Raw genomic sequence first — 26,715 nt, 5'->3', positions numbered from 1 at the left:
GACTATTTTATAATGGAAAACATTTTGAGTATGAAAAAATTAGACTGTTCATAACAATTACGTGGGGATTGCCTTCTCATGTCCATGCAAACTCATATGTCTAAGGACAAGTTTTCTTCTCATTGCATCAACACTTCCGGACAATTCTGGAGATTTCTGAAGCACAGGAAAACTTTTGATGGACTCTGCTCCATTTTGGGTTATAAAGGTTCAGATGTCAGACAAAACTAAACAGAATACACCAAGAACTAGACATTCTCACACTTTCTCTCCTCTTTTTTGTCTCTTTTTACCAGTTAAACAAATGTATTTTTTTTTAAGATTTTACTTATTTATTTGACAGAAAGAGATCACAAGTAGACAGAGAGGCAGGCAGAGAGAGAGGAGGAAGCAGGCTCCCTGCTGAGCAGAGAGCCTGACGCGGGACTCAATGCCAGGACCCTGAGATCATGACCTGAGCCGAAGGCAGTGGCTTAACCCACTGAGCCACCCAGGCACCCCTAAACAAATGTATTTTTGAACTTCTTTCAGACCCTGCTAAAACCGAGTAATATCAAAGTGTCTTGCCAATCAAGATCCCGTACTTCCTCACTGCTGATGGTGATGATGAAGACAGAAAATATTTATTGAGCAGTTACTGTCTAGCAGACACAAAGGGCAGCCTGTTACATAAAGGTACTGCATACATCTTTCATTTGCTGTTCTCAACAATCTGGGGTAGCAATTACTCCTAATTAAAAAATGAAAGCCTTGAGGTTTAAGAAGACTAACTTGCTTGATGATTCTCCTGCTATTTATCAGTAGAACTAGGATTGATCCCTCATCAGTTATTTCAAATCTTATAGTCTCTGGGACACTGGGTGACTCAGTTGGTTAAATGTCTGTCTCAGGCTCAGGTCATGAACCCACCATCTTGGGAGCCAGCCCAGCATAGGATTCCCTGCTGAATGGGGAGTCTGTTTCTCCCTCCCCCTTTGCTCCTCCCCCTGCCCATGTTCTCTCTCTCTCTCTCTCTGGCTCAAATAAATAAATAAATAAATAAATAAACAAATAAAATCTTTAAGAAAAAAAAGCTCATAGTCTCAATCTACATGCAATATTATACTGGAAATGTTATTGTTGTTTTTCTTTTTCCTGAAGGGTATTATCAGGAAAGAATAGCCCACAAAAAAGTAGACTTACCCATGTGTTGGGCAGCTTTATCCAGACTCCGAGGTGATCTCTCAACATGTGCAAAGTAGGACCTGAAGAGTTGGGGTTATAGTCCATTTCTGTGAAAGTTTCAGAAAAGTCCTCCAATTCTCAAATACAATATAGACTGACCATTGTACTTTTTATTTTATTCCAGGATTATCCATTTTGGCTAATGGAAGTGCTCATAATTGTGTCTGCAACTGTTAATGTGTTTTGCCTATTGTGATTTGAAAACACGGTCCAAAGGGCTCCATGATGAGTTCTGGATATCTAAAAGAACCCAAAGAAAAGTAGCAGCACAAACTGAGAGCCTGCTGCACCAGACACTGAACAAAGTGCTTTAGATACCCTCTCATTTTCATCCTTCCCAAGATGATGTGGAGTATTTGGGATCATTTTAACATTACCTGCAAAGGAACTGAGGCTCAGAGAAGCTGAGTAACTTGGACAAGTCCCTTGAGCAAGTTCTGGAGTCAGATTTAAACAGCTCAATACAACCCACTTGCTACAGTCCATAAGTGTTCCTTGCACCTCAGTTCCGTGTCAAGCACAGAGCTGTGAAAGGGGAGTCAGCAGGGCGCAGGACCAACGTGGCCAAGTGGCTCTAATGAGCCGGGGCATTGGAACTCCTCTGCGTGCTGCATGCCTATAGCAACGATGATGACACATCACTGTACATGTTTCTAACCGTATTTCTACCCTTTGAGATGTCGCTTATAATCCTTGTGCTGGAAAAAGCACACCTGCTAAGTAGTACTTTGCCCATGGTACTGTCACTGAGTTCAAATGGTATTCTTGATAAAATTACAGACTTCCTGAGAGAACATAACTTACTCTGGACAAGATGGGATGGGAGAGACAGTTTTCCTTCAAAAAAATGAGAACATTAAAAAAAAACAAAACATAACAACAGAACAAATGCCAGAGTGAATGTAGGCAAAACTCTCCTTGACAGTGTTTTCAACTGCAAGTCCCAAGGGCATGGTAAGTCTATTTTAAAAAATGTACCACCCTGATCATCATAACCAGACTATACAGTATGATGGCTTTTCTTTTGAGTATTAACATTGCAGTACTTTTATATACTGAATATTTTTTTAAATTTTATTTACTTATTTTTAAAGATTTCATTTATTTATTTGGCAGAGAGACAGAGAGACAGAGAGAGAGGGAACACAAACAGGGGGAGTGGGAGAAGGAGAAGCAGACTCCCGGTTGAGCAGGGAGCCCAATGTAGGGCTCTATCCCAGGACCTGGAATCATGGCCTGAACCCAAGGCTGGAGCCCAACAACTGAGCCACCCAGGTACCCCTGTATACCGAAATGTTTTAATAGGATCAAATGTTAAAGAAATAAAGACCTGAGATGAAAATGGACACTAATAATGGTGTAGGTGGTATCCTAATCCACAGAATTCATTTAAACCCCTCATGATTCAGTGGCATGATAATGTTATATAGTTATGAAGAACCAAACTTTTCTTTTACAGAGGCAGCATGAACTTCTACCTCCTGTACTTTAATCTTAAGTTTTTGTCTTTTAAGTTATGTCCACCCTGGCTAAAGCACAACCATGTGAGACACCTCAAATAATTTCCCTGTCACTATGTCCCTATCACATGCCTAGTTATTGCACTTGAAAAAAAAAATCAAGGAGCACCTGGATGGCTCAGTTGGTTAAGTGTCTGACTCTTGGTTTTGACTCAGGTCATGATCTTATGTGTCATGGGATCGAGTTCTGCATTGGACTCTGAGTGCAGTGGGGGGTTCTGCTTGAAGATTCTCTCCCTCTGCCCCTTCCCCTACTCTCTCTCTCAAATAAATAAAGATATCTTTAAAAAAAAATTCAATCCACCATCAAAATAAAGAGGCAAATAAAACTGATTTTCAAATTATTTGAAAAGTGTAGAGCTTATCTGTCTAATACAGACTCAAATTTAAATTAATTCTATAATTATACTCTATAAACTTCATATATATATATATATATATATATATATATATATATAGTATAGCATTTTAAACAACTGATCAGTTAGTTGGTCCTTAGAAAGTATATTTCTGTTCCTTGAATATTGACAGAGAATGAGATCTTAAGTCAGCTTATAAATGCCCTCACTTGGGAAGAAAATGTCAAGGGAATTCCACTTTGACCTTCCTTGAGGCTGTCATTTTAAATGGCTGTCTTTGTTACACACTTCTTCACATTTCTAAATTTAAGCTTGAATTCTATGTTAAGAAGCGAGCATTTTTATCACATGATAAAAAATTGTCTCTTTAAATCTTGGAAAAAGAGCTTGAAGATTTTTAGAACTATAAGTATGGATATACACTTCAAAAATCTAGATTTCTTTGGGTTTCTGTCCACATGGAGGATTCTATTTCTCTGTTGATCCTACCTCTACCTTCCATTTTTAATGTTTTTGCTTTAACCAAGACTCTGTGTAGCTTGTGCTAAAACCAGAGAATTTATTGTTATGAAATTAAAAAGCATAAACCTGCTAAATGACCTTCCTTGAGGAAAATTTAAAGCTGGTCCATGTAACCCTTATAATTTAGGACTTATATGTACACTGCTTATACAATAAAGAAATACACTGAAGTCCAACTTCAGCTCTTTCTAATAATATTACTAACAAAATAACTACCATTTACTCTTCTGTATGTCAGCTACCATGCATGCTCTGCAGGCTTCAATGCTTTCACCTTCTAAGGCTTACCACAACCTGTGCGTCAACTCTGTGTCATATTACAGAAAAGAAGACTATCTTGATCAAGATCACTTAATTTTTAAGTGTTAATAGGGGAACAAAGCTTGGTCTAGTCTTCTTCTCCTATTAACGTTTAATATTCGGCAGTTATTTATTGAGCATTTACTGCATGTTAGATTGAAAAAAGGAGCTGGACCTTCGAGCCCTTAGAGCATGCAGGTAATCTGGGGGAAACCATGGGAACAGGCGGTGCAGAGCGGCGAGTGTCGGGTCGCAGGTAGCACAGGGGACTACTTGAATACTTAGGCCTGCTCTGCTCTTCGCGCATGAGCATCGAGCAAGAAAGGCTGCCCAGCAACTCGTGTTTAGTTGAGACCAGAAGGACAAGTAGAGGTTGGGCAGAGATGGAAAGGTTGGGGAGTAGAGCCGGATACAGCAATTGCAAGCGGACATAGAGGGAGCTTGGAGTGTGTGTGAGGAGAGGAGCGCAGATAGTTGCACGGGCTGGAGCTGGTGAGGACCAAGAAGGACTGTAGATGCTGGGCTGGGAGCCAGGACCATCTTGATGTCCGGGAGTATTTCCCTGGTTGTGAAGTGGTCTCCTTGGCTGCAGTTGATAGGGTCATTTGCATCATTGGGTCTCCTCACTCTCCCAGTGTTCAGAGCTGCCCCAACTGAGAGCCAGCGCTCCGAGCTGCCCCAACTGAGAGCCAGTGCTCCATCCCCCATTAAAAGCATTTCTTCTCCGTTGCTGACCTTTTATTCTGCCTGTTGCTTGTTCTGCTCCTTGTACTCATGCATTGCTCTTTGTTATTACCTTTTTCACAGGAGTGAAATTGGGAACACTTGGCCCTAAGGATCCCGAATGCCTAATGGTTGTGTTTCTTGAATATCAATGTGAGTTAACAGTGCTCTTGGCATCACCCTGCCGCACACTTTTCAGTCTCTGCTTCTCCTCCCTCTGCCACCATTCAATACCCATTTTACAAAAACCCAGGAAACATCATGAAATACAGGCTGTTGGGAAAATCACTAAATGAGATCAAGCTGGAATATGTTGCTTAATTTCTGTGATGCCTGGTAGCTATTCAAATGAGTACTTTTTTTTTTTTTCATGGTATGTACTTGTTAGTGGATGGATACACTTGTTTCAATATAATTTCTAAAAGGAATATTCCATTTTCTCCTGGGCGAATCTGCAAGGAGGAAAAAGTTATCACCAAGACATTAGCAGCTGGTGCCTACAGGTAGGGATGATCAAATTGACCAATGAAAGAAGAACAAAAATCCATGCTTTTTTGATGTCAATTGCTGGTGGCGCTATTCTTTGAAGCACAGATGATAACTTTTCAATATGCAGTCCATTTGACTGAGAGAACACTAGGAATTCTGCCAAAGTTCTGTTCCACCACAATTTGTCTCTTAAAGCAAGCATTTGTACAGCACTGTCATCTTCATTAGTCCCTTTGGGAGTTGTGCTGGGAAACAAGAATTGTTACTCCCATTTTACAGACACTGAAAGTGAGAGACAAGGAAGGAAGGACGTTGTTATAAATATTTTAGCATGTCATTAGACTTTAAATTTCCAGTTTGTCATTAAGCTTCTTGAATTTTCCTATTGAACAAGTTGTGTTCTGTCTTTCTAAATGAGCTCAGCAAATTCTGAAAGAGGCAGGATAATTAGAATTTTGGGCCAATGTTTCTGCCTCAATCCCAGCAAAGTCCTTTCCTTGCACACTTCATTTTCTCTTGTTTTTTTTCTTTTCGGCGATTATATTCTAAAGGCTAGTAAAGAGTAGACTATCTCTGACTCTATGTCCCTTAGGTTAAGTAAAGAAGAAACAGTCCTCTTCCCCCCACCTCCTTTATATATTAAAAATAAAAATACTCATATGTATGGACAATTCACTACAGGCAGAAAAATGACTAGTAGCCAAGGCTCATGCTAAAGGATTCTGGCGTTACAAGGAAGGTGGGATACACAAATATCTATATCTTAATATAATATTAACAACCACTTAAATTTATTGAGTGCTCACTGCATTTCAGGCACTTTACATACATGATTTTCATTTAATCTTCACTAACATTAGACCTCTGAAGAAGGTAGTATCATTAACTTCATCATGGGTATGAGAAAGCCAAGGCTTAAAGAGTCTGAACAATTTGCCTGAAGACATATAACCAGGAAAACAGAGGCAGGTTTCAAAATCCTAGGCTCCGACTCCTGAACTGATGAGTCCTCCTCTGCTGTTCCTTTTCAAAATTGTTTATTCACTGGCCAATAAGTTTTAGAATCAATTTGTCAATTTGTACAAAATATCTTGCTTGTCTTTTATTTGCAGTGCAATGTCTTTAAAGATTAATTGGGGGAAATAAGACGTCTTAACAGTAATAAATTGTTTAATCCAGGACCAAGGAGTGACTGTGCATTTGTTCAGATGTTCTTTTATGTTGCTTAATATTTGCAAGAAAATATATTTACTTTTTCTTCATAAGAACCATGTGCATTCTTTGTTTAGTAACTTCTGGTTACTTTATAAGTTTTGTTGCTAGTTAAATGGTCTTGATTCTAGGTTCTTTCCCTGTTTTGTTATTACTGATATAAAGAAACATTGTTTTCAAGTTGACCTTGAACCTAACAACCTTGTTTATCAATCTCAGTGACCTCTGGTTGTTTTGGCCTCTGTTTGCTTTCTCTGTAGATGATCATATCATCTTCGAATAATGATAGTTTCGTCTCTTTCTTTCCATTTCTAGTCCTTCTTTTTACTTTTTTCCAAGCCGATGTTGAGCAGTAAAGATAAGAATGAGCATCCTTGTTTTCTGACCTGAAAAGAAATAAATCTCAATGAAATATTTTATATGATTTTTTCTGCCAGAACTAATCAAGCTCAGCATCAATTCCTAGTTTTATATCTTTATTTTCTTTTTAAATCATATCTGACCAATTAGGTTAATTATGTGATTTTTGTCTTGTAGGAGATGTGATGACTCTGTTAGATTTTTCTGTGGTGAAATCATATTTATATATGATATAAATATGTAGATGAAAATGGAGAAATTTGAGATGAGACTTATTTGACCATAGTTCTTTCCTTTTTTATTAAAAACAATTTGGCTATGTCTAGATAATAATTTATCTACAAATTTTGAATCACTATTATAAGCAATTTAGATGTGTTTTATTTTTCTTATATAGATCCTCACTTGGTTCTGAATCAAAGTTGAACTAGCCTCTTAAAGAAATGGGCAGCTTTCCTTCTTTTACTGCTTTGTGGAGCAACTTGAATGGGATAAGAATTTTCTAGTCCCTTTTTGAATTTTCCAAAGTATCACCAGACAACTTGTCATTAAAGAAAAATTTTATCTGAACACTGCAGTAAGGAAGAAAGTGCCATTTGGACAGTCTTGGTATTCCAGAAAAGTCAGAGGTGGGATATTTATAGGGCTTGGGGGTTTGGGCTGAAATGGTTTAAGATGAGTTTTTCAAAGAGAGAAACTGATTGAAAATGGACTAAGTTTGTGATATAATTTAGGTTTGATGAGCACAGTGAGGCAAACATCTTAAAGTGAAAATGAGGAAACTGTTGTTTGATGAGCAAGGTATTTACTTGGATGAGTACACTGTTTTTTCCAAGAAATTGATCTTCAAGAATTTCCTGAAGCAAATGGCTCACTGAGAGGATGATACTGGAGCAAAGACCAGATATGGATATCTAGGGGAAACTCATTCCAAGCAGAGGGAACAGCAAATACAAAGACCCTGAGCTAGGAGCAATGTGTTCAGAACAACAAAAAGCCAGTGTGGTAATATTAGAGCAGAATGAGAGATCTGAACCACAGAGAACATCATAAAGGCTTTGAAGTTTACCTTGAGAAATATAGGGAACTACTGGGGACTTTTTGAGGGGAAGAGTTACATGATCTAACTTAGATTTAAAAAAGATTATGATGACTATTGTGGTGAGGTTTTAGGGGGTCAATTTAGGATGCTATCACAGTACTCTAGGTGAGAGTTTACGTGATGGTTGCTTAGATAAGAGCAGGAGGAAGTGAAATCAGGATCTATTGCAAAGGTAAAGAAAATGGGTTTTGCAGATATATGGGATGTGTGTTGTGAGAGAAAGAGAAGAGTAGTAGAAGCAACAAGAATTTTGGTCTGAGCCAGTGAAAGAAGACAGTAGTTGACATCGACTGGGAAGGAAAGGCTCTTGGAGGAGCAGGTTTAGAAGCTGTAGGTAAAGAATTTAATTTGGGCGATGTTGATGAGGTGCCTTTTAGATATGCAAGTAGAGATGTTATGTAGGCAGTCAAATATATAAGTCTGAGGCTCCAGGGAGAGGTTGGAGGTAGAAATAGGAATTTGAAGTTCTTAACAAATAGTGGTATATGAGGTCATGAGATTAGACGAGATCACATCAAGAACTAGAATAGATAAGAAGGCTCAGGGAATGGGCACTAGGCTCTCCAATGTTTAGATGATAGATGAAAGAAGAGAAACCAGGAAAGGAGACTGAGAAAAGCCCAGTCAGGACAGTGGAAAAGAAAGCTAGGAGAAAAGAGTGGTGTCCTGGAAACCAAGAGACATAATCGTTTCAAGGAGGAAAGAATAATCAACTTTGGTCAAATTTGAGGATGGATCCTATTTGGATCACGTGACATAGTACTGTGAAAGTAGTTGGGGACCTTGGAAAGAAGAGTTTAGGGGATTGGTGAGAGGAAAACTTGACTGCAGAAGGCTCAAGACTGATGGGAAGAAGGGGATGGGAGGCAGGGAGTGTAGACCACACTTCTAAGGAATTTTGCTGCCAATGGGTGCAGAGAGAAGCTGAAGGGGAAAGTGGTGTCGAAGAGATTGTATATATGCTAATGGGAAGGATTAAGTAGAGAGGGAATTAATTATAATGTTAGATAGAAAGAAGAGGATTGTTTGAGTAATAATTAGTCTTTATCTCCCCATAATCCTATCTGCTCTTGCTGGTCTGTTTCAGACACACACATATATATGTCTATAACTATTATAAATATATTATAGGTATAATATTATAAATGTATAGTGTCTAACAATATACTATATAATATGTACTATATAATATATATATATACATGTTTAAATTTCCTCTTACTTTAAATATATTACAATCCTTGTGGTGCCATATGCTCTTCATGCTTTCTGTCTTTAAGGTCGCTACTACCACTGTCTTTTGGTTCAAATTTGCCTGATATATCTTTGTTAATCCCTTTATTTTAAATGTTTCTGTATTCTTTTACTTATAAATCTGTGTCTTATAGATAACTTACTCCTGCTTATTTTTTAGTCTAGTTTGAGTATCACTATTTTAATTTATGAATTTAGTTCACTTATATTATTTTAATTTTATATTAGCTCTTATTTCTGATATCTTATTCAATAATTGTTTATTTATCTTTTTTCTTGATTTCTTTGAATAGGTCAATTTTTTTTATACAGGTTGAAAATTGTATATTCTATGTTTATTATAAATTGTATATTCTGTTTATTATTTGAATATACAATTGTATATTCTATGTTTATTAATTATTCTATGTTTATTATTTTCCCTAAGGTATTGTGGACAATACCCAAGCTTTTTTTCTCCCAAGGAAGGCTATCTTTGCATGTCCTTATTGCCTTTGTTCTGTTTCCATCCTCAGGTACATTGTTTTTGGGTGGTGTTGTCATTTAGTCTTTGATTTTCTGGGTTTTATGGCTCTTCCTCCTCTTTTTTAAATCTGTCTTTTGGTTTTTTGCCTCATCCAGTCCTTTTTTTTTTTTAAATTATTTCTTTTCAGCATAACAGTTTTCATTGTTTTTTCTGTTTTTTGTTTGGTCATTGCTGATTTACATCATACTCCCAAAAGGTATTACTTTGTTTTCTTGTCCTTCTCATATCTTATGAAAGTATTTTTATGTTGATTTCTCTTTTTTTTCATGAATGTCCCCTTCAAGAGCATTTTAAAAGTGGGTTCTTATACAGTAAATTGGCTGAACCCTTCTATATCTTAATATATCATTTGCCACTCATTTAAAAATTAATATTTTAGCAGAATATATTCTAAGTTCAAATATCCAGTCCTTTTACAGTATGAAAATATTACTTCATTTTCTTGCATCCAGTGTCCCTGACATGTGATATCAATTTATTATTGTTCATTTTTAGGTTGTCTGTTCTTTCTCTCTAGGACATAGCTAATAGAATTTTCACTTTGTTTTTGATGCTCTTGTAATTTATGATAATGTGCTTGGATATGGATTTCTTTTTTTATTATTGATTTTCCTCAGCACACTTTATTTTAGATATTGGGAAAATAATATAAGATGTGGTTTTGCTGCCCAAGCATAATACCAAATATATTGGCCTGCATGAATGATCTTTTCATATTAGCCTATTTATTTTGCAGGAAACAATGATTACACATAGTTAGCAAAGATATCTAACCATTTATTGGTTCTTAGTATGTCAGACTGTGCACAAAGAGGTTTTTTTTTTTTTCCATGTTTGAAGCTTTTATTTAAATTCTAGTTAGTTAACATGTAGTATCATTAGTTTCAGGAGTAGAATTCAGTGATTCATCACTTACATGTAACAACCAGTGCTCATCACAAGTGCCCAGCAACATGAAGAAGAATGAAACTGGGTCATTTTCTTACAATATACACAAAAATAAATTCAAAATGGGTGAAAGACCTAAATGTGAGATAGGAAACCATCAAAATCCTAGAGGGGAACTTAGGCAGAAACCTTTATGCCAAGATTACATGCATTATATTTTAACCATTGCAATAGTTTTATGAAATAGATACTACTATTTCCATCTTTAGGAGTTGAAGGAATTAAGATGCAAGACATTTACATGACTTGTTCAAGATCACTTGACTAACAAATGATGAAGCCAAGGCAAGGTTTAATTCCAGTTTTTTTTTTTTTTAAACCCAAGGTCTTTCTCATATCCCTTTGTTACCCTGTACCTCTAGTTGTATATACATTGTGACAAATAATTTCTATTTAATTGATCAGTACTCTAAACAGATCTGCTTTGTGTTAGAAATTTTTTTTTGTCCAAGGAGGAATCTTATTTAAAAAATTGCATGGTTTTTTTTTATAAGTGCTTGTGGAGAGAGAGATAGAGAGGGAGCCAGAGAGCGAGGGTTTCATGCAAACGGCTTTGAGAGAAATGTAATAATGTACAATTGTGAAGATAACTGCAGTCTCTAGAACAGGGGTGTGCAGATGAAGTGGTTACATGCACTGTGTGCTCGTTCCTCTTTCCCCACAAACTGTCATCCCCTGGTTCTTGCTGAAATGATGTCTATTAGTAAAACAAATGTAAGATTCACATTTGAGAGAGGGAAGATTGCGAACTAAGAGCTGTGGGCAGGGGTATAAGCCTCTCTGTCTTTGTCAATGGGAGGACGCATTTGTCACCCACATGTCCCATTAACAGTTTTTCCAACGCTGCTCCTCAGTGTCTGGGTCTGATAACAAGCTAGTGTCAGACTCAAAAGGGTAAAAATGGTGGGAAGAGATTAAGTGGTGCTTCTAGAATCACTTACTTCCTAGACAATTTTTCTGAGGTCAAATGATAGTCTCCAAAAATTGCATATGATTTCGATTTCAAAAAACAAAAAAACACAAACAAAACCCCAAGTACTTTCAGTTCTTTGATTAGTCAGTCACTTTTCCCCTTTCTCTCTTTAATGTCTTATAATTCAGTATTGAGTTTGAGAAAGTATTAATGCAGGGAAAGAAATTTCGATGACAACAAATAAAACTTGTGGATGGGTGATTTTATTTATAGGTGTTCACTTATTTAAAAAAAGGGCTCTTAAAAAAAGAAAAGTTCTTGAGTTCTAAACTTAAAAATGACTTGATGGGATTCAAATGGTATTGGCTCCTGAGACTATAACTCTTACAGTTATGCCTGTCATAATAACATTAAATAGTGTTTATTGAGATGCAGTTTCCAATTTGGAGTGCATTATTTATGGTCCTCTCAGCAATCTGTGAGGTAGGTGCTGTTATCCTCACTTTAAAGATCCTTACCTCACCCACAAGATAATGCATCTTTACTACCTTTCCTGTGCTGGTTCATTGCCTTTATTAAAATCCTTTTGGTTTTTTTCTCTTGGTACTGTGACAATCGGTGCCTTGGTTCTGAGCAGTTTATATGTCCAAGTCCTGGGTCACAGATCTGTGTTTCTATTTTCAGCACACATTTAACATTTAGTGGATCTCTAAATAAAACATTTCTTTGCTCAATAACTTTGAATGAATATAGACGTGCATTAATTTATTATTATATTGGAGGCGGGATGGCAGGAGTTACTTGCAAGCATGAAGACTCTTGACTTATGTATGTTCTAGATTCCTTTTCCTTCATGTAGCTGAATCTAAAAAGAATTATGCTTTCCATACTATGCAACTCACCAATGGATTGATGGATTGTTACCAAAAGACATCTATAGATTCAATTCTGATGGGGGCTGCCTTGGATCTGGCTGAAGCATCTGATGTGTTTTCTCCACTGGTATTCCATGGTGACTCTAATGATTAGTTCCCTGGGGTTTCTACAATTTAAAGGCTAATTTATAGCTAAATCAGATAACATGGTTTATAGCACCAAAGATGTCTTTTGATTCATGCACTGCCTAATGTGGTGGTTGCTTGCCATAGGAGGCTATTTAAATTAAAATTTAAATCTATTAAAATGAAATTAAGTTAAAAGTTAATTTTTCTGTCACTCAAGCCACATTTCAAGTGCTTAGTAGACACATGTGGCTAGTGGCTATTTTACTGGACAATGACACTATGGAACATTTCCTTCATTGCAGAAATTTCGGTAGGACAGGGCTAATGATAAAGAAGACAGAAATGAGGTTAAGATTAATTATTCCACAGAACCTGTTGGTCAGCATTACCCAAGTTACAGAATGAGGTGAAGCATGCTGCATTACAATTCTCTCTCTATTTTTTTTTTTTTTTTTTTTGGTCTTCCTAGATACCTGCTGGGAGGAAGGGATTCAGTCTTGTGCATGCAGTATCTCATGTCATACAGCTCACTCCTAGGGGTTCAGTAAATATTTGCTCAAGGTTTCATGAATAAGAATCCAAAAAATAACATGAATAGAGAAGAATTCTTGCAGGTTAGAGAACTGAGTGGATATCCTATACACTAACAATGTAACTGTAGAGAGAGAAATTAGGGAATCAATTCTATTTACAATAGCACCAAAAACCATAAGATGCTGAGGAATAAACCTAATCAAGGAGGTGAAATCTATACTCTAGAAACTACAGAACACTTATGGAAGAAATTGAAGAAAATACAAAAGGATGGAAAAACATACTCATGGATCAGAAGAATAAACATTGTTAAAATGCCTATGCTTCCCAGAGGAATCTATAGTTTTGACACAATCCTGATGAAAATGCCAATGGCATTTTTCAAAGTGCTGGAACAAACAATCCTAAAATTTGTATGGAACCAGAAAAGACCCTGAATCACCAAGGAAATGTTGAAAAAGAAAAACAAAGAGGGGGCATCACGTTGCCTAATTTCAAGGTATATTACAAAGCTGTGGTCACCAAGACAGCATGGTATGGGCACAAAAACAGACACATAGATCAATGGAACAGAATAGAGAGCCAAGATATGGGCCCTCAACTCTATGGTCAACTAATCCTCGACAAAGCAGGAAAAAATATCCAATGGAAAAAAGACAGTCTCTTCAATAAATTGTGCTGGGAAAATTGAACAACTATATATAGAAGAATGAAACTCAACCATTCACTTACACCATACACAAAGATAAACTCTAAATGGATGAAAGACCTCAATGTGAGGCAGAAATCCATCAAAATCCTAGAGGAGAACATAGGCAGTAAACTCTTCGACATCAGCCACAGCAACTTCTTTCAAGACATGTCTCCAAAGGCAAGGGAAACAAAAATGAAAATGAACTAACTATTGGGACTTTATCAAGATAAATTATTCTGCACAGTAAAGGAAACAGTCAACAAAACCAAAAGACAGCTAATGGAATGGGAGAAGATATTTGCAATAGATAAAGAGCTGAGACCCAAGATCTATAAAGAAATTCTCAAACTCAACACCCCCCCCAAAATGAAGTAAAAAAACAGGCATAAGACATGAACAGACACTTCTCCAAAGAAGAGATACAGATGACTAACAGACACATGAAAAAAATGTTCATCATTATTAGCCATCAGGGAAATTCAAATCAAAACCACATTGAGATACCACCTTACACCAGTTAAAATGGCAAACATTAACAAGGCAGGAAACAACAAATGCTGGAGAGGATGTGGAGAAAAGGAAACTCTCTTATGCTGTTGGTGGGAATGTAAGTTGGTACAGCCACTTTGGAAAACAGTGTGGAGGTTCCTCAAGGAGTTAAAAATAGAACTAACTACACTATGACCCAACAATTGCACTGTTGGGCATTTACCCCAAAGGTACAGATGTAGTGAAAAGAAGGACCACATGCACCCCAGTGTTCATAGCAGCAATGTCCATAGTAACCAAACTGTAGAAAGAGCTGAGATGCCCTTCAACAGATGAATGGATAAAGAAGATGTGTTCAAATATACAATGGAATATTACTTAGCCATCAGAAATGATGAATACCCAATTTTTGCATCAACATGGACAGAACTGGAGATTATGCTAAGTGAAATAAGCCAAACAGAGAAAGTCAATTATCATATGGTTTCACTTATTTGTGGAACATAAGGAATAGCATGGAGGACATTAGGAGAAGGAAGGGAACATGAAGGGGGGAAAATCAGAGGGGGAGACAAACCAGACAGACTACGGACTCTAGAAAACAAACTGAGGGTTTTACAGGGGAAGGGGTGGGGGATGGGTTAACCTGGTGATGGGTATTAAGAAGGGCATGTATTGCATGGAACACTGAGCATTATATGCAGACAATGAATCATGGAACACTACATCAAAAAATAACAGTGTACTGTATGGTGACTAACATAACATAATAAAAAAATTAGTTGGACAAAACTTTAAAGAAATGGAATAGTTGATCCAAGTGTTTCAATGTAGAAGAGATGACTGTTTTCCAGACTTCAAGGACTAAAGCCTCTTGTCACCAGAAAAGAAAAAGGAAGCCAGAGCTTAATAGCATTGTCAAATTCAGTTGACTCTGATTTGGAAAGGGTGGTTGTCAAGTCCTGGTGAACATTTTTGCTTCTACGAGTTGAGTGAGACTCTGAAAGAGAAAATAGCGTTTTTTATTCAAAGTCTTAATTTATTTCCTGTTCTAGAGCTAAGTCAAAAACAAGCTTGGAGGGGTTATTGGAAAGTTATTTACAGAAGCTTTGATTTTTGGGGTTATGAGAAAACCATGATAAGTGGATCATTTATGCCCTTGAAAAATAAAGTCACGTTTTGTATTACAGTAAAATACTGTATGCTCTGTCCTTACTTTCATATCTCACATGTTTTGTAAGCATATTATATATAAATGGGAGTTACAGTTGTGGTTACAAGAGCAGAACAAATTATTATCTTTTTTTTTGTGGTTGGCACCGTTAGTGAGGTCTGGGGTATGGAATCATAAGATTCCTTTTGGCACTGTAGAATAAAGTTGAACTTGGAATTTAGTTGACATTTATTTGCCTATGATTTACCACATATTTTATGGCAGGCAATGTTTCATATGGTCATTTACAAAAACAGAACTAAAAATGTGTGTAATTGATCTCACAGTGTAATTGTGTGATTTTCATATTCTGTGGATTGTATTCTTCTCAGGGACTAAGTCATTCTGTGGTTGTCACAGCACACTTGCCTCTCTGCCCAGAGTTGCATCTGCCGTCCCAAGTCTGTGGATGTGTCCTGAAGTTGTTTTTCCACCGAGAGTGGACAACTTTTGTATATCCAATTGGATCCTCTCATCTGGTCTTCATTTTGCCTGGACAAGTACTTTTGAGTTAGCAGCCTACAGTTATAGTATAGAATGGGGCCCCCCAATCTCAATATGGATTGGAGTTTACATCTAATTGTGACTTTTTTCACAGCATGCTCTCAATAACTGATACGTGAGGGGAATAAGCCACATCCTTGGGCTTTGATGATATGACCTCTGCCTGTGTGGCCTGGGTGGGTAGCTCAAGATGAGAACAGAGCAGTATTGTTTTGACCTCCGGCAATCTTGGAGATGGATTTAGAAACTAGGATGGCCTTGGCTCTAGGTTTCCTTAAATTCTCTTCCACACAATATGGTGCCACACAAGAAAGGAAGATGGAAAACTTCAAATTAATCAGCTGATTACTCTAAAAAAATAATTTATGATTGTAGTTTTTACTTATCTAGATACCTTATCTGGGAATTTGGGGGGAAAGTAAATCTTTTCATACAGTAGGAAAACTGTTTAAAGTCAAACTGAGTGGAAGGAAGTAGTTGGATATTCATATAATGAGGTCATATTAGAATAGTGACAAAGTGCTTATTTCACAATTTTGTTCTCCTTTATATGCTTTCCCCCCCTTCTTTTACTACAACAAGTAAGGTTTCTCCCTACAACTGTGCCCCACCATTCCTATTAAAAAAAGAGACTCCAAACCAAATTCAGCTCTGTGGGAGTTGGGAAGAATAACAAAACCTAAAACAGCTTATCCTGCCATCCTATACACACAGTCAGGGAAATTGTGAGTTAGTATTGGTGGGAACTAACATAAAACCACAAGATCTAGTTTCCCTTTGTTTTAATAGAAAATTGGTATTAATCTGTGAGTGGAAAGGAATGGCTGCTGAGCTATAAAGAAATGAAAGAAATAACTCTAGATTCTGAATTTTCCATTTCAGAAGGCCTTGCTGCTTGTCTGACTAGGTATGTCTGAGATGGGCAAGAGAAAAGTTCCTCTCCTGAACTTGCTGGTAGCACACCATACATTCTCTTCCCGTGGAAGCTACATTATTAAGAGATCCAAGTGAGTCCTGAGGGTGTTAGCTGAGATCGACTCTGGCAGGCAGCCCCAGAAAACTGCTGGAAAGCTCTGATTCAGAAGGGACCTTGAAGTGTTTGTGACATGGCTGGAATATGTCAAACTCTACCACAGACATGGAGGCCTGAGGGGAGCGACTATTTAAACCTTTATGGTCACACTCAGATGCCTTTCTAGAAGAGGTGATTTACTTCTCCTGACAGGTGTGAAGGGGTACTTGCCACTCTCAGAACAGCACAATCACCCCATTTTAAACGAGGGAGCCATTTATGGCCTCTTCAATTTAGTTCTGTGATCAGTTTTTTCTAATATACTTAAATCTCTACATTCTGGTAGCAAAAAAGAATTCAAGGTGCATACGAAGGAAGTGTGAGCATTAACAGGTCAATGACATCAGCTCCGAGGTACAAAATCAGCTGCTGGCAGAGAGCACACATCTTTAAACCTGACTCTACCCCACAGTCAACAATATGGGCCACCATAAGCCTTTTCAGCTAAAGCAAATTGTTTCTTCAATTCTTCAAAAGGATTTTTCAATGACCCTGAGAAATTTGATGTTCTCCATAGGATGCCAAAACTATTTTGGAAAAAAAAATGCAAATAGAAAAAAAAATGAAGATTTGTCCCGTTGGAGAAATACTCTCAGAGCTATGGTAATAGCTGAAAGATTTCCTTAGTGAAGTTATGTGCAATTTTCGTAAGTATGTTTGAGAATCCATCCACTTTGACCCCCTCTCTTTAGTCTTGACAATTGTCTGCAGGCACAAGTCTGTTAAAACTTGTCGTACCTTAGGGTCTGATTTTTCACTGCATCTAGAACCAGCCATGTAAATAAAGCACCCTCTTCCCCATCCTCCACCCCCAAAGAAGCTGTATTTCCCAATTCTGAATTCAAAATGTTTAGATTCCAGCTGAACTGGCTGCTGAGATGATCCTTTACCCAGATGATATTGCTACCGAGTTATTCTCATCCATGAGTGATTTTATTCCTTAAGGAGACATTGACAGAGTCCAGAAATATTTTAGGTCATCAGAACAAGATGGGCGGCTACTGACATCTAGTACATAGAGGCCAGCCAAAGATGATGCCAACTCTCTGGAAACACACAGGACAGCCCCCACCACAAAGAATTATCTGGCTCAAAATGTCAGTAGTGCTGAGGTTGAGAAACTGCGTTAGTCTATATGATGACAGACCATCTGGTTAATTCCTCCGCCAGATGACCCATAAACATGGAAACCCGCCGCGCAAAGACCTGTTCACTGTAGAAACTCAGCCACTGAGGGAAGTGACGCTTGAAGAGCCAGCTATCCTGTGAAGACTTTCCCTGAGCCTTGCCTTATGGGCTAGAATGTTTCAACCTTGGGAGACTGTGTTCAAGAGGAGACGTATTCTCTCTTCCACAAACTTTGGATAAATACATGGGTGGCTATCTGGTATGCCTCCCTTTACTTCAAGAATAATTTACTACATACTTTCTATTTTTATATCAGCTACAAATTACTGTTCAGTTAATTTGTGTCAGGTACATACTAAGTGCTTTGCCGAGGTTAATTTATTTCAGTCTTCCAAAATACATTGAAACTGTCATCACGAGCTTCATTTGTATAGAAGAGGAAACTGATACTTAGAAACAGGTCACAATGTTTGTAAATATTAAGATTGTCAGGAAAAGAGTTGCTGTGCAAGTATTGTAGAACATAAGCTCCAAGAAAGTTTATAATTTTTTTGTCAGTTATCTTCTGTATCTTCAGGACATGGAAGTACACAGTCAGTACTAGATTTACATTGTTGAATCAATGAGTGGTACTACCAGAATCCAAGATTTCCATGGTTTTTCCATGGTGATATTATCAGTTAAAGCTTCTTTGCTTCAAAGCACAAGGATTCCTTTCAGAATTCCTTGAACACAAATTAAATAATGGATCAAGAAGATGTGGTATATATACACAATGGAATACTATGCAGCCATCAAAAGAAATGAAATCTTGCCATTTGCGACAACATGGGAAAATAAGAATTTTATAGCATCTTATGGAATATGAAGAAATGTCGAACTACAAAGACACAGGAAGAATTCAGTGTGGTTCTGGGAGCTTCTTGGACTTTCATTCTAGTGCTGGGCCTACCCCCCCAGCTCTGCCTGTGCCTCAGTCCAACAGTCTGTAGAGATTTCACCAGGCTCTGTCCAGTCAATAAGTCGTCTCCTCTGGGTCAGGTGATATTTGGTCCAATAAATTATAGCCAGGGATGGAGCAGGGTCATGCCACGCACAGATGACTAACTTAAGCACTCACTGTCTGAGAGACAACTTCCAGAGGAGAAGTGTGAGGCCTCCTGAGATGTCTGGAATGTTGACATTGCTGCTGTGAGCATGTGCCTAGGACCCAATGCGGCTTGATGTTGATACCTTCTGACTTAGCATACTCACAACACAGCTGTCATTAGCTCTGGCAATTGTTTGTGCATTTGGAACTTGGTTTAGGGAGAGTACTGTCCAAAGAAAGCCCATTATTAAATTGATCAGTTGTTTATACTTGATAATCAATAAACACCTGTCATTGACAGATGACACTTGGTTTCAGTTGATGTGCTGGCTTTCTGAATCAGATGGGCAAATTAGTGGTCTTAGGTATCTCTTTCAATTTTAATGTATGGACTAGAACATGTATGGAACAAATTCTTATTTTCCATGAGCAAAAGCCCCTATTTTAAGTACTTTGCGAATGAGATTCCTTAGTCACTGGTGTAGTGTGTTATTGTAGTTCATGTGCATTTAATGTTGTCACTGAGGCTTTCCATAATAGGCTTAGAAGGAAAATGACTGTGTGATTCAAGTTAGATTGAGAAGCAATGGTCATCTGCAGAAGAAAGGACCAGAGTCTGAGGAGTATTATAAAGTAAGGAACCATGTTTTCTTCTCCTTCATTCAGACTGGATTCTAAATCATCATCCTAATTCATCAGGTAGGAAGGGGATTTCAATGCACTTTTTGCTTTAACCAAGGGTATAATTCCAGCACCATTATGACATAGTCATCTGTAATGTGTAGAGATGAGATACTGATTAGGAATACAGAGCTGGTGATTTCAATCTGCACTCACTAGATTGTAAAACTCCATTGAGAGAGAGGACCAGGTTGCTAGCTTAGTAGAAAAAGCCCTAGAGGACTGGACTCAGTAAGACAAGTTTTGAGTATGTGGGGAGAGTTAGTTAGTCTCTGCTAATGATGAGGTAAACACATTTCTTTTTTTTTTTTTAAATTTTTTATTTTTTATAGGTAAACACATTTCTTAATAATGAGGTGGGTTACTTTTCACAGCAGTGAGGAGAGTGAATTCTACCATGAGTCCAAACATGTTCCTTCTCCTGACTTCTCTTCCCCTGTCCTTCCTGCCCTAACTCATGACAAAATGTTAAGAGCCAAACGACAATCCTTGAAGTGAGGGACAACCGATCATCATAGCAGATAAAGGTCCCCATGGAAACTTGGTTTGTGTGGCTTTATTCTAAAACTTTATTAGCCTTTATGATTATTTTATTTCCCATATCATGATTTTTAAGTCCCTAGATCATTTGTCCCTTTGATTTTTTCTCTGACAACATTTCTATACTCGGTCCCTCACTCACCCCAGTTCGAGCACATTTGATGCTCGTCAACATCTCAAGCATATTCCCACATCTGTACCCTTGAACTTTCCTGGTCCTGGAAAGCTCTTCCCCTACATATCAGAGGAGGACTTGGTCCTTCATTCTATTCAATTTTTGATCATTTTCTTCCTTCCCCTGATCACAATATATAAAATTGCAGCTCTGTCATTTTTATATCCTTTTTCTGGTTTGGTTTGTTTATAGCTCTTATATCCACTTGGCATAAAGTTGTAATATATGTATTTTTTTAAAGGTTTTATTTATTTGAGAGAGAGAGAGCACCAGAGCGCATGGGAGGAGAGAGGTCAGCAGGAGGGGAGGAAAGAGGTCAGCAGAAGAAGCAGACTCCCTGCCGAGCAGGGAGCCCGACGTGGGACTCGATCCCGGGAGTCCAGGATTGTGACCTGAACTGAAGGCAATTGCTTAACCAACTGAGCCACCCAGGCACCTAATATATGTATTTTAAATTCTCTCCCCTTAGGAGAATGTAAAGGTCTATAAGGGCAAGGGATTTGTTAATTTGGTCCACTATTGTGTACTAAATCCTAGAATACTGCCCGGCACACAGTAGCTTCTCAATAAATACATATGAATAAATAAATGGGAAAAATAAAATTATAGACATATTTTACATTTGCATCAGGAAATGCATTACATTTGTATTACCTAAGTAGCATATTTTATTCACGGATGTAGGATATTAGACCAGTAGTGAATTCTATGAGTAGGATAACTTAAATTTGACTTCCATCAGGTATCTATTTGATATATCTGCCAATATTATTTTTTGTCATTTATCATTTTGTCTTTATAGCAAGGATTCTGGACTCAATATATCAACTTGTCCTGTGACTGTGTCCCAATTTCTATTTTGTTTTCAGGTCACCAATTATGAAAACATAGGAAACATAGGAGAAGAAGGAAGAAGTACATTCTATTCTCACATGCAAAATTTTAGCTCCATTAACATCAGGGATAAAGACTTTTTACTTTTCTATTTAGAGAGTCCTTAAAACAAAGGGTAGAAAGCACAAAGTCGTTCTAGATCAGCAGTTCTGAGGCACTTGACTTTAAAACAAGTGATGAGCAGAGAAGATTAGCTATGGAACGAGAGTTAGGCAGGAGCGCAAGGGGGACATGGCTTGTCTTTAAGATTTTCCCTGTATTTAAGTTTCTTTCATGCGTCAAATGTCGCATATCTCTGGGATTGTTTCTCGTTGTGTACGGTTTCTGTATCATTCTCATCCCCACTTCTCTTGACACTTCTTTGATGGAACCTCGTTCTTTTAGAATATGGAGAATTTATGATGATAAATGACAACTACTAATAATGCATTAGTCACTATCAAATGATTCAGATTATTATTAAATAACTGTTCAGATAATTGAAATGATTAACAATTACTCTGATAAAATCAACTTTTGCCACCGAACTGATAATAATAGGAGAGTCTCCAAGGTCTACAATCCAGTTAACATAAATGTGTTCTTCCAGTCTTCTGATGATGGTGTATATATTTGGCATTACTAGTACTCAAACTTATTTATTGAATGCTTTATGATGACTCTTGTGGCACCACAAAAATTCAGATCTTGTTAAGGATAATATTATAAACTTACATAGAAGGAGAATTTAGCCAGGTCATAAGTAGTAGGAAACGTTAGGGCTTAAAGCAAGGGGAAGATAGCATATGACTGACCAAAGAATACCTTCAATTTTCCCAAATGGAGAATTATTGTTCACCATCTTATCCCACATTATTTTTTTTTCCAGAAAGCAGCCCATTTTATTATCAACTAGCAAGTTTAGAAGTTTAGTGAAGAGGGTGGTGTTTAGTTCTGATATATAGGTATTTATGAAAAGCAAATAAACAATGGCAATGATAATTCCTATAGCTCTTTTAGCTTTGCATCAATTTTCATCTCTGTATCATCCTAGGTTATAGAGATCTTAGCTAGAAGCCAACTGTATCCACTGCTGGTGTCCAAAAGGAGCTAATGAATAGGGATGGCAGCTACCAGGAGCTAATTTTGCATGAGGGACTGAGACAATACATAGGACACAATTGTTTTATTGATGAAGTAGTTTATGATCGTCACTAATGTTTGTATCTCTAGTCAGTCATTCTATTGCTATCTCAGAGCTTAACAAGATGTAGTTCTGAGTCCTAGTTGCAGATCTGCTGTTGACTCAGAATAAAGAGTTAGATACTGACTTTATTTCTGGATCTTCCCCCCCCCGCTTCAAGATGAAGAAAATGCCTTGCTGGGATACATATTCAGCTACTTCTTCTAAAGAAACAAAAACTAGCATTATGATCAAAACAAGGGTAGGTAGTTTAAAATTTAAAGCCACAGATGAATTTGCTATAGATTGTTAGAATGACAAAATCATTTTATAAATAATGTAGTTACTCAACATGGTCTAAATGAGTTTTTACGTCATTTTAGCAGTACAAAACAAGCATGGATTTCACTTACACTAGTCTAACATTCCTTTATCTCTTCTTCCTCTCCTGACCCCCACTTTCTTCTTCTATCAATTTCCTTCAGGCTTTTCATTTATCTGCTAGTGATATCCTTCCTGCTTCAAAGTCAGGAAAAGTGGGATTTCTCATATCAACTCCAGACAGCATCTTGCAGTTTCTTCTTTTGTGAAAGGATGGAGAAGGTGACTTACTTCTTCATATCTAATTTAAGATGTTGATTTTGCAAAGGAACTCTACAGCAGTGGTTTCTATTTCTTACGCTGAGTTTCAGATGTTGGTTGCATATCTATTTTTGTTAGTTTGTAAAGGGAGGTAAGTCTCTGAACAGATTGGGAATTAGAGATTCTATAGGCTTTAAAAAAGAAAAAACTCTTTCATTTTTTGCTAGAGGAGTTAGTGGCTGATTTTAAAACTTAAAATGAGCTTCATATTTCTGTTCCTTGGGGGCTTATTCTGCATCTTCTAATGACCAATATGTGCAGTCTTAAAGTGAGTTCCATGTTTTTCTCAGTTTTAGTATTTCTTCCTCACACAGCTGTCAGTGGTGCAGCGTGTGGGCTCATCTGTGGGCAGAAGCGCTCTCTGGGTGGGCACTGTGTGTGCCCTTGAATGCAGATGGTGTTCAGGGGATGGATCAGGCTCTTCTCTTTTCTCTCTCCTCCCACTCTGCCCTCTAATAAAAATTTATTCTCACTTTCTATCATGGAGAGTTTGATTATCCTCCAGGTTCCATTCTCTCTGTTTACAAATAAATAAATAAATAAATAATTTGTCTGGAAGTGACACAAATGGATAATTTAAAGTCCTAAACCAGGCAGGGAAGGGAGGTTGGTGATGTAGACAAACCTGAGGAGAATGGAAGCTTGAAACATCATTGTTGAAGAAATATGGAACTGTCTCCAGAAGTTCTTTCCAATAGCACATTTACAATCCTGAGTGAGTCCTAATGCTGACTTTGTTTGACAGGAGTGATCAAATGAATTATAGGCTTTGGGGTATTGCAGACCTCTGAAGTCAAGGTTATTTAGGTTAAATTACCTTCAAAATGTGCACATACCTCACTTTCCAAGTACTGGAAAACAGACAGGATGGCAGTTTAGAATTATAAGTATATAGTGGGACTAGATATTCTTAAGGAATATCTATTCCTGGATAATGCCAAAGTCTATTAGAAGAAGCCAATTTGCTCCCCATGCAGAACTGATAACTTCTGTATCAATATCAATAGAACATATTTTAATTTGAGCTAGAGAGCAATGAATCCTGTAGGAAGACCAGGAAAAGGCAAGACTCTATTTGGAATAGTTATGGGAAAGCAACACTTTAGAAAAGAAATTAGACTTTGGAAATGGTGTATGCTTCTGTAGAGGGAAGAGAGGATTTGTTCTCTACATGGCTAACATGGTTAACATTCATTTACGTTTTCATCTTCCAGCAAGATAAACCAGAACTGTATTAATTTATATATTTGTTGGCATCAGTTCAGGTCCTCTAGTAAGTGGCTACTGTGAAATTTAGTAAAAAGAAGGCTCATTTAAGATACTCTCCCTGTTAGGGAGAGACTACCCCAGCAGGAAGAAGAACACACCCCCCCCCCCCCCCCCCCCCCCGCCAAGTAATGGCCTAGCCTGTGAGAGACTGTCACAACCTAACCAATGAAAAGTCACTATACTTTGAACTTCCAGTTACTCCAATGGACCTTTTGTTTACAACAGCCCCTCCAAGGTTCCCCCTTTCCTCTATAAAATAGCTATCCTCTCCTTTGTTCTCTGGGGTGCCTATGGTTTTGCCCTAGCTTGCTTGACAATTCTGCACTGCAATTCTCTGCTATTCACAAAGAAACCCATGTTTGCTGATGAAATAACTGACAATTGTCTTCTTAAGGTTAATATCCTGACAGAATTAGAGGTGCAAGAGATTTACTGGGGTTGGAGGTGGGGGGCGCTGCAAAAGTTAACGAGGTAGGGAGAGACTGTAGAATGTACTGCATGCCCCACTCAGGTGGAAAGAGAGGGGAAGAAAGAATGAGTATGTTAGAAGAGTCAAAGAGTGCACTACCACTTCCAGAAAGTCTCAATGAGGCCGAGGCGCTGCCTAAAGCAAAAGCAGTCCAATATAGAGGTCCCGCCTGGGACAGAAATCGCTTGTGTTCTGATCCCTCCGTGCCAGGCTCAGCTATTGGCTGGGAGCAGCAGGGGGGCAGGGGGGGTTGCCGGGGGCGTGGCCTCCGGGTGCGGATGTGGCATCAGGATAAGGCCGATCTGATGCTGTCAGCTCTCCAGCTCTTTGTGGTGGGTTCTCTCTTGAAGGACGACCTGAGCAGTGCGCCTGTGTTCCTGGCGCACTGTTACTGTGTTTTCTGTGTCATGCGTTTTTTTTTTTTTTTTTTTTTTTTTTTGGCTGATTGTAGCCTCTAAGTTCTTCTGTTGAGGCCTGAGAGTTTTAGCAAATATTTCATTAAATCTCATCCATTTATTTCTCTCTGAAATTGGCATCTGTACCCAAATCGCTCTGCCCTTTTGGGCTGTCTGTTTCCATACGATGTGTGACTTAAGGAAAATGTGTCTGAGAGTCGTGACTGATCTACGTCCCACAGCTGAGGCTGTGCAGAATATGTGCTATTTCTGATATATATTTTTGCTAGCATATTTCCTAAATCTTTTCTTTAAAGTATGTCACACACTGTTTACCAAGTAAGTCCGTCCTTTTCTCCAAGATCAAGAGCAGTTTTTAGGAAGTGCACCCCCCCCCAACCCAGCCTATTTGAGGGAACAGAAGGGACAGGATGCTGGCTCTGGGTGGGAAGAAGATAGATAGCTTTTCTGCCTGTAAGCTCGGTTCTCCTTCCCACGATGGCAATAGTAACATTCCAATTCTAATACATTCCCATCAGGAGAAAGCATCTGAGATCTCTGACTCAGCTCTAAATCTAAGTACACCATAGGGCCAGCATGTCTGAGAGGGATGCTCAGCCCATAGACACCTGCAGCATTTCATCTGCTTCTAGAAAGTAGCGAACTGGTAAACCAATTGTCAAGGCAGATATAAATTGCCCTAAAGTGGCTCCTGGGTTTTGCTCACTTCTTCCTCTCCGAGTTCATCAGGACAGAATATTTTCACTCTGAGAGGGAAGAACTGTGAAGAGGCATTGGGAAAGCAGCTTTTAGCATTGAAATGACACTTTTCTAGATTAAAAAAAATTTGTATTATGGGTGGATTGAAGACTAGAGATTTAAAAACTGGCTTTGGGATGGCTCTTTTGAAAATGTCCCCTTTCTGATGTAGTTCCTCTAGAATTTAATCTCATGTCTATTAAAGCCAGATCTTCCTTCCTTTATCCCAGAATCAAATCTGTATGTGCTTACTTGTGTAGACCCTTGGCGAAGGGTTTTCCTCCAAATGACCTGGGGACCACTCCCTTCTGCAGAGGTAGGGATGGCTTTCCAGAGATGAAGCTTCTTGGGTTAAAATAAATTACTGTGAACATTAAGATGATTAGTATTCTTACAACTTGTGTTAGCATACAACTAATAAAAATGTTTTGGAGACTCAATTCTAAAAAGCAGCTCGTTATTCTGTTTTGGGATGCAGATCAGAAAATTGGTTGCAGCTATCACTACTTTTTATCCATATCATTCCAGCTGAGCTACCAAAGAAGTCTA

Source organism: Mustela erminea, chromosome 2, assembly GCF_009829155.1.
Source record: "Mustela erminea isolate mMusErm1 chromosome 2, mMusErm1.Pri, whole genome shotgun sequence".
NCBI classification, from domain to species: domain Eukaryota; kingdom Metazoa; phylum Chordata; class Mammalia; order Carnivora; family Mustelidae; genus Mustela; species Mustela erminea.
The sequence above is the reverse complement of the archived record's forward strand: the minus strand, read 5'-3'. Positions refer to the sequence as shown.